Source organism: Trichechus manatus, unplaced genomic scaffold (assembly GCF_000243295.1).
Source record: "Trichechus manatus latirostris isolate Lorelei unplaced genomic scaffold, TriManLat1.0 scaffold00142, whole genome shotgun sequence".
In the NCBI taxonomy this organism is placed as follows: Eukaryota; Metazoa; Chordata; class Mammalia; order Sirenia; family Trichechidae; genus Trichechus; species Trichechus manatus.
Genome location: NW_004444078.1, coordinates 913,691 through 924,770, shown reverse-complemented (window position 1 = coordinate 924,770; position 11,080 = coordinate 913,691).

The window sequence follows — 11,080 nt, the reverse complement described above, 5'->3', positions numbered from 1 at the left end:
CACCTCTGCAAGGCAATTATTGACACGTGCCCAGAAGTGTGCCTGTCAGGCAGGTTGAGTTGGAGTTTCTGAAGTGCTTCTAATGTTTGACATTTCCAAATTCCTGTTCAGTGAAGTGGCACACCTGTTTCTAAAACGTGGCCCTCCTCAGCCAAGCCCTTGGGATGTGGGGCTTATTTCCTAAAACGACTTTACATGCTTGAGTTGGTTTTAAATGTATCAAGCCTTTAAAAGTGCTTTCAGCAGGAAGTTTGTAATAGGTCTTCTATGAACAGTTTTGAGAAGAACAAATGCCAGCTCGTATTGGATCAGGACTTGATAATGGAAAAGTGCTGACCTTCAATGGCAAAATTACTCTACACATGAGCCAATCAATCAGCAGGCCATCGCTGTCCCATTTATTGAATTTGTGAGTCCCCACTATCTGCTCAGTTCTATCTCGGTGCACTATCCAGAAGATACTGAGAAGGGTGAGTATATTTCAGTGAGTATACTTGCTAATTAGGGAGATGAATAAAAGATATTTACAGAAGGCCCCCAATTCCTCAGATACTCGGTGTTCCCCAAAACCACTTAAAGTGAGTCCTTTAAGAATAGGGACCAAAGACAGTGAAAAGAAGATTTGTTTGGGATTTTACCTTAAAAATGTAAGAAAATTATTAAAATTAATTTACCTTATATTTCACAAAGACTAGTCAACTATGTGTTAAATATTAGAACAAATGATGAATTGTTAATATTGAGAAGTGTAATTTTCTGACAAAACTATACAGTATCATGATTCCATATCCCTTTATATTTGACTTCCATGGGCAAATCGTAAAGAGGGTCATTACTGCCAAAATAGTTGAGAGGTTCATCAGTTTTCCAAGAGCCTCTCTGGTATTTTGACATTCAAATCATTCCCTTTTGAAGCACTTGTTGTGCCATCATCCCTGGGGATTTTCTCTTTTTCAAATGTTAACTCTTCCAGCTGCAGATCCTCATTTGTCAGAGGAGCTGCCCATGATTTGAGGCCTTTTTTAGCACTACTTTCATCCTTCATCAACTTCACGATTTCCTACATATTCTTTAAGATTTACAATTTCACATTATAATCACTTCACACTGATTTTTGCATTGATTTGCACTGATTTTGCATCCCAATTTTGTGCAATCAACTGAATGAATGAAGACATGAAAGAGATGGGGGTAAGGTGAGGAAAGGAGAGAGGCTAGTGGTTAAACAGGAAGAAAGGTTTGCATGTGGACTTATTTTTTAAAATTAATTTTGAGTAATACATGTAATATATCAGTTATCTAGTGCTGTGTAACAAATCAGCCCTAAAACTTTGTGGCTTTGAACAACCATTTATTCATGATTCTGTGGGTTGGCTAAGCAGGGCTTAGCTGAAATGTGTCATCTCTGCTGGGCATACTTATTCAGCTGTAATTTGGGCTGAGGAACCTAAGATGGTCTTATTCACACGTCTGGCTCTTCAAATGGCATGTCTGGAATGCTGGTGCCTCTCTCTCCTCCTAGCCTTTCAGCCCCCAAGGACTCTCCATGTCTTCTCTCTAGTAGGGGAGCCAAACTACTTTACATGGTGCCTTATGGCTCTGAGGCTGTGAAAGCAGAAGCTGCAAAGTCTCTTCAGGCTAGGCTCTGGAACTCTCCCCACATCACCTTCACCACATTCTATCGGTCAAAGCAGGTCACAGAGTGAGCTTAGATTCAAGAGAAAGGGAAATATTCTCCACCTCTTGATAGGAGGAGTGTCAAAGCCCCATAGCAAAAGAGTAAGCATCATGGGAGAGATTGTCGTGGCCATCTCTGGAAACCATCTACCACACAATGAATAAATCTCCTTCTCAAAGAATATTGCTGATAAAGCTGAAGTCCCTTCTGATCACTGTTCCCATTCCATTTCCTTTTCCTTCTTCTCGGAGGTAAGTGCTTTTGTGAATTATCCCCAGTATCCTTTGGGGATTATATCTATCAAAACCCGTTGCCGTTGAGTTGATCTCTACTCATAGTGACCCTATAGGACAGAGTAGAACTGCCCTGTAGGGTTTGCAAGAAGCGGCTGGTGAATTTCAACCGCCGACTTTTTGATTAGCAGCTGAGCTCTTAACCATTGAGCTACGAGGGCTCCTAGGGGATTATATTTATATGTGATCAATTCATTAGTGAATAGTTTCATGTTGTGCTACAGTTTGCTTCATTGTGCAACTTTGTAATTGTGTGAACTTGGATAACGAGCAGTTATATGATAGGAACCTTCCTGTCCTGTAACAGATGACATTTAACTAAGTAATAGACTGCGAAACAAATGTTAAGGACAGCAAGAGTTTACAGGAAGGAAAAGCAAAGACAGTAAGGGAAAGCAGTATTAATGAGGTAGAATTTGAGGTAACCCTGGGCTTCCACTTGGTAAAGTAGAGGGTCAGTGAAAAAGAGGAAGGCCCTCAACGAGATGAATTGACACAGTGGCTGCAACAATGGGCTCAAGCACAGCAACAATTGTGAGGATGGTGCAGGATCGGGCAGTGTTTCGTTCTTTTGTTCATAGGGTCGCTCTGAGTCAGAACAGACTGGATGGCACCTAACAACAACAACAATGACCTAAGCTTCCAAACTCATCATTTAGTTGCCTTCTAATTAAGTCCATTCTCTGTATGAAAGAAATTAGTGAAATTCACCAGTAGGCTCTTAAAATACTTTTTAAAAAAAATTAAATATTCCTATCACATTTTATGATGGTCATTGGAAGTTAGGAGGTTGGAGTTCAGACTTGATACAAAGGCAGATAAGAGGCCACGGGAGATTTTTGAATATGTGTAAGTGGTCTGTATAAGAAGGATTGTTATTGTTGGGTGCTGTTGAGTCAGACCCGACTCATGACAACCCTATGACAGGGTATGTCATGGATTGAATTGTGTCCCCCCAAAAATGTGGGTAGCAGCTTGGCTGGGTCGTGATTCCCAGTATTGTATGATTGTGTTATCTGATGTGATTTCCTTGTGTGTTGTAAACTCTACCACTATGATGAGATTATATCTGATCTCGTATTATAAATTCTATCACTGTGATGAGGTTGTACTGATGAGGTTGACAAGATTAGTGTCTTAATGCAATCTCTTTTGAGATATAAAAGAGAGAAGTGAGCAGAGACACATGGGAACCTCGTACCACCAAGAAAGCAGTGCTGGGAGCAGAGCGCATCCTTTGGACCTGAGGTTCCTGCGCAGAGAAGCTCCCAGACCAAAGGAAGATTGATGACACAGACCTTCCTCCAGAGCCAACGGAGAAGACGTTCCCCTGGAGCTGATGCCCTGAATTTGGATTTGTAGCCTCCTGGACTGTGAGAGAATGAATTTCTCTTTGTAAAGCCATCCACTTGTGGTATTTCTGTTGGAGCAGCACTGATGACTAAGACAGGGTAGAACTGCCCCATAGGGTTTCCTAGGCTATAATCTTTATGGAGGCAGATTGCCAGGTCTTTTCTCCCATGGAGAGGCTGGTGAGTTCAAACTACCAACCTTTTGGTCAGCAGCCTAGCACATAACTGATGCACCACCAGGGCTCCTTATAAGAACAGTTAGTGCAGCAATAAAATGTAGGAGGGAACCACTTGGTTGGTAACATTTGTTGATTTTGAAATAAGTGCTAGGCACTAGGGATACAAAGATCCATGACATATTTGCTATGCTTTAAAAGCTCCCATGTTAGTGGGAAAACTAGAGAGGTAGATAAATATTGCATTGAGATACACAAGTGTGTTCCATAGACAGAAAATGATTCTCTCTGCAAGGGTGACAGAAAAATGAGGACTTTGGTCACAACAGGGTATGATTAGGGCTCTGAATCCTCTAACTGTCCACCAGCTACCTACTGCCACCTCAAGTCTCTTAAGTCATAAAAGCATAGAGGACATTCCAGAAAAATGCCTCCTTTTTTTTTTTTTTTTCCCCTAGCTAGGGCTTTGGTTCTAATCTCTATGTGTTTTCCCACTTTGAATCATTCATAAATTGCAAAACTTTGTTAACTCTTTAGCATAATTCCTAGACCAGCTCAATGGCTTCCTTTGTTGGCCTTTTCCATTTAGGCTCATATGGTAATTTTGGCATTCTTGGTTTTTACTACTATGCCAGTGATAAGGAGACAAGGGATGATAAACCTGTGGAAAAGGAAGTTCTTCTCCACAATGACTAAGCCCTATTTGGGCCCCATCTTGGAGTCCAAAAGCCTTTTGAAGGTTGGGTCACCTCTTGAGCAGGAATCAGTCCTAGAGTCATAGTGGTACATTAACCACAGGGAAAAAAAGAAGAACAATATAATGATGAATCAAAAAAGAAAGAAAGAATGAAAGGGAGGAAGGAAGAAGGGAAGGAATAAAGGAAAGAAAGAAGGAAGAAAAGGAAAAGAGAGAGGAGGAAAGAAGAGAAGTTGTCTTCTGGAGGAAGAGGAAGCTTTCCACCTTTTTATTTCTCTTACTAAAGTTCTTTCTACCACTACGATTCTATCATGTACTTGTGAGGTCTCCACTATGTCCCCATCTTCTGGCTGTTGGGAGGCAATCCTTCATGGTCTCTCACATTTCTGAACATCTTTTGACAGAGACACTGACAAACTTTTGTTCTGAAATATCTTTTCAAGGACATTTGTATAGTGAATGGCCTTGGAAGATAGAGATAATGTGTCTTGTCAGAGCAGAGGGTGGAATTGTTTGCTGTTCAGTATAATGAAGATAATGTCTCCCTCTGCGACAAAGGTTGAGCAGATTGTTTGCAACCTTTTATGAAAGATTGAGGTTTCTTAAGCTTGGGATTCTTTAGGTGTGATGCATGCACCCATCTGGACCCGTCTCTGTGTCACCCCCATGGGACTTGGTTGGGGGAGGGGCAAAGGGAACAGATGTGAACAAGAAGCTTATGTGATGGCAGTGCCAGGAATGACAAAATCTTTGTATCTGACTCAGGAGTCTTATATCTTCTGCCATGAAACTGTGGTAGGAGAACTTGTTAGTTTGCAAACAGGGTAAAATGTCAAACCCTTGACTGACAACTTTTTCATCTAACCATAGTATCTTTCATGATTGAAGTTGAGAGAATGAGGTTGAGAATATGTTTAAAGACACTGGGAACCTGAGGGCTGTCTCACTCAGGAAACTCAGATGGCATTTCCCTTGCACTGTTTGTGGACTGAGTCTTGCTTGGAGATAGAGTCTGTGTAGAGAGATGATTTTTAGTGGTGATCTAGTCTTGGCAGAAATAGGATTTCTGACACCAGGGTATGTTCACAGCTCAGTCCTTGAGGACAGACCTTCACCTGAAGAGAATGTGGTCCCCATACTAGGAAGTTCTCCAGTGGGTATAATGTATTCTTCATGGCTATAGGTTTCATTTTAGGGTCTGTGGCAGATTCGTATTAAAAGAAGCAGAACTTCCATGTGCATATTCTTGCTTGGTGGTTTTGGGTTTAGTGGGTGACATGGATGATATTTGCTACCAGATTTATTTATCATGTTTCTACAACTGCGTTCATTCATACATTCATTGAATAAATGTTTACTGATCACCTATAATTTGCAAAGAACTCTGCTAATTTCTAAATGTATATGGTTGAGTGCAATAAACATGTCCTTGTCCTTACAGAACTTAAAGACCAGAGGAAGATGTAGGGGCTCTGTGTTTTACATTGAAGTTATATTCCAGGAAAATGCAGTGTGGTAGGATAAAGATGGTTTCAAATTATTTGCTACTCTTCTCATTGAGAGGTGGAGTCTAATTCCCATGTCCTTGTATCTAAGATTGCCTTAGTGATTTGTCTGACTGATAGAATGTGCCAGATATAACATGCTGGGACTTCTGAAGCTAGAACATGTGAAGGCTTGTAGTTTGCTCCTGAGCGGAAGTGTGGGTCATTTCCAAATGCTGTGCTGCAAAGGGTTAGTTGTGTACTCTAATTCCGTACCTCACCCCTTTTCTCCATCCTTTTCCTAAGAGACGGCAAAAGCTAAAGCAATGGCTTTGAATGTAAAAATGGAAACTATGAATTGAAGATGGCAGGCCTTCCTGCTCTTTCATTCTTGCTCCCTCATACGTCTCTGTCTCTCCTTCCCCCCCTCCCCTTTCTTCATCTTTCTCTCTTTCATACTCTACCCATCCCAGGCCATTTAGCCTGTAAACAAATTAATAGTTAAGATTATATATGAAATCCCAAGCCAGACCACCCAGGCTCAAATTCCAGCTACCACTAGGTTATATGACCTTGGACAATTACTTTACCTTTCTAGCCTCAAGTTCTTATTGTAAAAGGAGGGTGATAATTATTCTTATCTCATAGAGTTGTTATGAGGAGTAAAAGAATTAAAATTTGTGAAATGCTTGGACCAGTGCCAAGCTAACTTTTTGCTAAATACGGAAATTAAATAAATAAAAACCCTTACTAATGTAAGTGTCTAGTTCAGCTTCTTGGCTTTGAAGACATGATTTCATTCTTTTGTCAAAAAGATGTTGCTATCTTGTGTTGTATGTGCTGTATTCAAAACTAATACATATTTTCTGTCCTTTTCTGACTTGCTAATTTACAGAGTACCATGTGGCATACCCAGTGGAAATATATGGGGGGGTGCCTTGGCCTTTTCTGCAGACAAATTAATCAGTGACTAAGTGAGTTGCTACACACTTAGCACAAAATTTAGGCTCTTTAAAACATGAAAGAAGTGTAAACCAAAGTCTTCATCCTGGAGAAGTTTGGAGTCTTTTGGGAAAAGTAAGATTTATACACAAGAAGCAATCAGAAGACAATACAAGCCAATACCTAATGAAGTATTGCAGTTGTCCCTTTTCAGTCTCAGGAAACCCCTTAACCTCATAACAACCTTAGCTTTTGATTTTCTCACTGCAGAGCTCCAAAGCAAACAGGAATTGAGGCAAAGAGCTTTAAATCAGAAGGATTATTTAATAATAATGTTTTGCTCATAATAGAGTACTTGTCATCTGAGTTTTCTCAGATATTCTAAGACCAAGAAAAACAATACTTGAAGGACGTGGGCAGGTATCCCACTGTTTTTCAAAACTGAGTTGATAGTTGGGGAGGTCTAGGGCTCCAGACAGAACTGTGAGATGGGCAGATCACACTTTCTTCCTTCCCTACCCATACAGATCCTGTCCAGTCTACTCCTCATTCTTCCTGGGGACACTCTGCTGCTGTTTGTTGAATCTTAAATCTCTCCTGAAGAGGAGCTTCTAGAGGTTCCTTTGGTTACCTGTTTCAGTTTAATAAGCCTTATCTTTAAATTGTTAATTTTGAGGTCTATTTTGTGAATTTGTTTCTTGAAGTATTGTGATGATTGAACATCAAGATGTGATATTGTCCCTCATTCATTGCTAGTGGAATTGTAAGTTGGTACAGCCAATGTGGAAAACGGTTTGATGATTCCTCAAAATGTTGAACATAGAACTACCATATGATCCAGCAATTTCACGGCTAGGAATATACCCAAAAGACCTGAAAGCAGCAACAGGAATAGACATATATACACCAATGTTCATTGCAGCACCAGTCACAATAGCCAAAAGGTAGAAACAACTGAAATGTCCGTCAACTGATGAATGGATAAGCAAAATGTGGTATATACATACAATGGAATATTTCTCAGCCACAAAGAATAATGAGGTTCTGATACATGACATAACTTGGATGAACCTAGAGGACATTATGGTGAGAGAAATAAGTCAGCCACGAAAGGACAAATACTGCATGATATCCCTCACGTGAAATAAGCAAATATATAGAAACCAAAAGTAATTAGTGGTTTCCAGGGACAGGAGAGAGGGAGAGAGAGAGGGCTTTTGCTTAGAGTGCATTGAAAGTATGCTAAGGTGGTGGGAGAATTTAGAAAAAGAGAGTGAAAATGGTTTCACAACTTGAGGAAGGTAATCAGTGTCACTGAAGCATACACGTAGAAATTGATGAAATAGTTTGTGTGTTCTTGTTATGTATTTCACTATAATAAGAAAAAGAAAACATATTTTTCTCTGTTTCAATAAACTTTAAAAAGCAAAAAAAAAACAAGGACAACAACAATAACAAAAGAACTTCTTACTCTGTCTTAAAAGGAAGTTATATTAATTTGAAAGCTTTAGAGAAGGAAATTCCACAACCATTTTGGTAACCAAGTCTGGTATTTGCCAGGAAGTTCTTCTTCATAGATAATTTAAATCTTTATCATAGCAATATAAAACCATTTCCTCTCATTCTGTTCTCTTTTTTGAGTTAATGAACAACCACATAATGGATTTCTATAAATTACCTATTAATCAACTTTGTGTAATTTCTACATATTCATGTTAAAAATTAGGATCCCTGATTAAATTTAGGATATATCTGTATAGAGCCCATAGATATAAGAGATTTTTATCAAAAACATTTGGGCTATGCAATATGTCTCAGCGATAAAATATTTTTGTAGGTAAATAATGGTGGCAGCAAGAAGAATTTGCCTGGTGGTTTACACTTAGAAAGCTCTTGAACTATCTCTGAATGCTAAAAATGTGTGATTCCAAATTCCTCTCCCTATGGGCTCAGATTTGCTGGCTTCAAAGAAGTGTTGTCTTAGTTGAAGCTATGGACCTGTTCCAGTGGAAAAATAAATAAATACTGAGCAAACCAGAAACCCAGGTAACAAGCATAAGTTGCAAGAGCAGAGGGAGTAAGGGTTTGGCTGAATGTCCTCACGTACATGGCTGCTTTATTAAAATATATTTTGAGTATCTCTAAAACAGTTTTGAACTGTTGCATAGATACAGTCATAATATCAGGCCTGATTAATGACAAACATGATGGAATGTATTTTAATGTAAAAGCTACTTAGTCTCTTTAGGCCTGACTTTTCCTCATTTGTAAAACTGAAGCTGGTTGACTTGAATTCTAAAGCCTTTTCCAATGATAACATTTTATAACTTAGTGAACATTTTAACAAATTTTTAGTGAGAGTGGTTTTGTTAGTATTGTCTCAGAGTCTCGACTTCAAAAACCACATACTAAAAAACCAACAAAATAGCATTGTTTGGTCACTGGATCTCAGCTTTGGTCACAGCCAAAGTGGTTTGATGAAGTATGGTGTGTGAGTGGACTGGGAAATCAAACGATTTGGACTTGATTTTCAACTCAGACACTCACTGGATGATATTGAACGCTCGACTACACTGGGACTGGGTTTCCTCATTTGCAACTTGAAGAGTTTGATTAGATGATCTAATTCAAGTCAATAATCATATATATGAATTGCCTCCTACATTCAAGACACTTCAATAGGAGATGGGAGTGGAGTTGGGGGAAATACAAAGATAATTAAGACATGGAGAAGCTCTCAATGAAATAACCAATCCATTGGCAGAGCAAAACAAACAGATTGGACAGGGTTAAGCATTCTAATATGTAGAAGAAACAAAGTTCTAGGGGCACAAGGTGGGAGTGATACTTCTTGAGTTTTCACGTATTATGAAAGATGGTGTCCACCAGTAGCTAATGAGCCTTTCAAGGAAAGATTTATTTAGTCTGTGTTTTAGACACTGTAAGTCGTGTATACAGTTCATTGCAGCAGTTGCTTAGAACCACAATCTACTATGGTGATTAAGCATGTCCACTTCTAACTGCTGATTTCATTTCTCTGTAGGGTGTAAGAGAAATGAAAACGTGAGAAAAGGGAGTCTTTCCAGTTCAGGGATTGACCTTTAAAAGAATCAGGGCAGAGAGAGGGTAATGAAGCCAGTAGAGAAAACTCGTGTAAACATCCCTGACACAAAATTGAGCTCATTTAGTTTAAATGGGAGGAAGCGCAGTCTAAATTAGAGAAAAATATAATCTGAATTATAGGATCTTTTTTAAAGAAATACAATTACATTATTTTTCAAGTATATTTGGTAAGTTGAACTAACTGCTAGAAAAGCCTTTCTAAATAAGTGTGGTTAGGATCTTTTAATGACTAGATAAGTTCTGATTCATTAGGATTATCTTTTTGATGCATATAATTTACGTGTTAATATACTAAAATCATTAATCAAGCTCTTTAAATTTTGTTCATGCTGCTAATTTGTTTAGTGACATACTTTTTTTTTTATTGTACTTCAGGTGAAGGCTTATAGAACAAATAGTTTCTCATGAAACAGTAGTACACATATTATTTTATGACATTGGTTAACAATCCCACAACATGTCAACCCTCTAACTTCTCAACCTTTTTTTTTTTTAGTGAAAATACACATAGCCAAAGATACACCATGTCAAAAATTTCTACATGCACAGTTCAGTGACATTGACTATGCTCTTCCAATTGTGTTGTTATTCTCACTTAAGATGAAGGCTTACAGAACAAAATAGTTTCTCATTTAACAGTTACTATGCATGTTGCACTATGACAATGGTTAACAATCTCCCAACACATCAACAATATCCTTACTCAACCTTGGGTTCCCTATCACCAGCTTCCTTGTCCCCTTCTAGCCCTTGTCACTGGACTATTGTACCTCATTAGTCCTATTTGGTTTTACGGGGCTGTCCACTCCCAGGCTGAATGGTGAACCTCGGAGATAACTTCACCACTGAGCTAAAAGGGTGTCTGGGGGCCATACTCTTGAGGTTTCTTCAGTCTCCTTTAGACCAGTAAATCTGATCTTTTTCATGTGAGTTAGAATTATGTAGTGACACACTTTTTATTGAAACAGTTCACAAGTAAACTTGGGCCCAATAAGGCTCTAGTTTTCAAAACTTTACAAATTAACAGGGTCTGAGTGAACACTGTCTTACTTTGGTTCTTGTATACTACAGATGGTGCAACTTGATTATTACACTCAGATTCGGAATTGTTATCCCTAAAAAGTTGTCACTAAAAGAGATATCAAAGTGGGAGGCCAGCTGGTTGCTTCAGGTTGTCATATGCCATGACATGGCAGTGGGGGGTGGTGACTGAAGAGCTTCTGGAAGCTCTTCTTGGGCACTAAACATTGACAGCAATTGGAAGATGGAAATACAAAAAAAAAAAAAAAGTGGTCAGGAGAGTTCCTCACAGAGTCTGCTCAACTTGGCTATTGT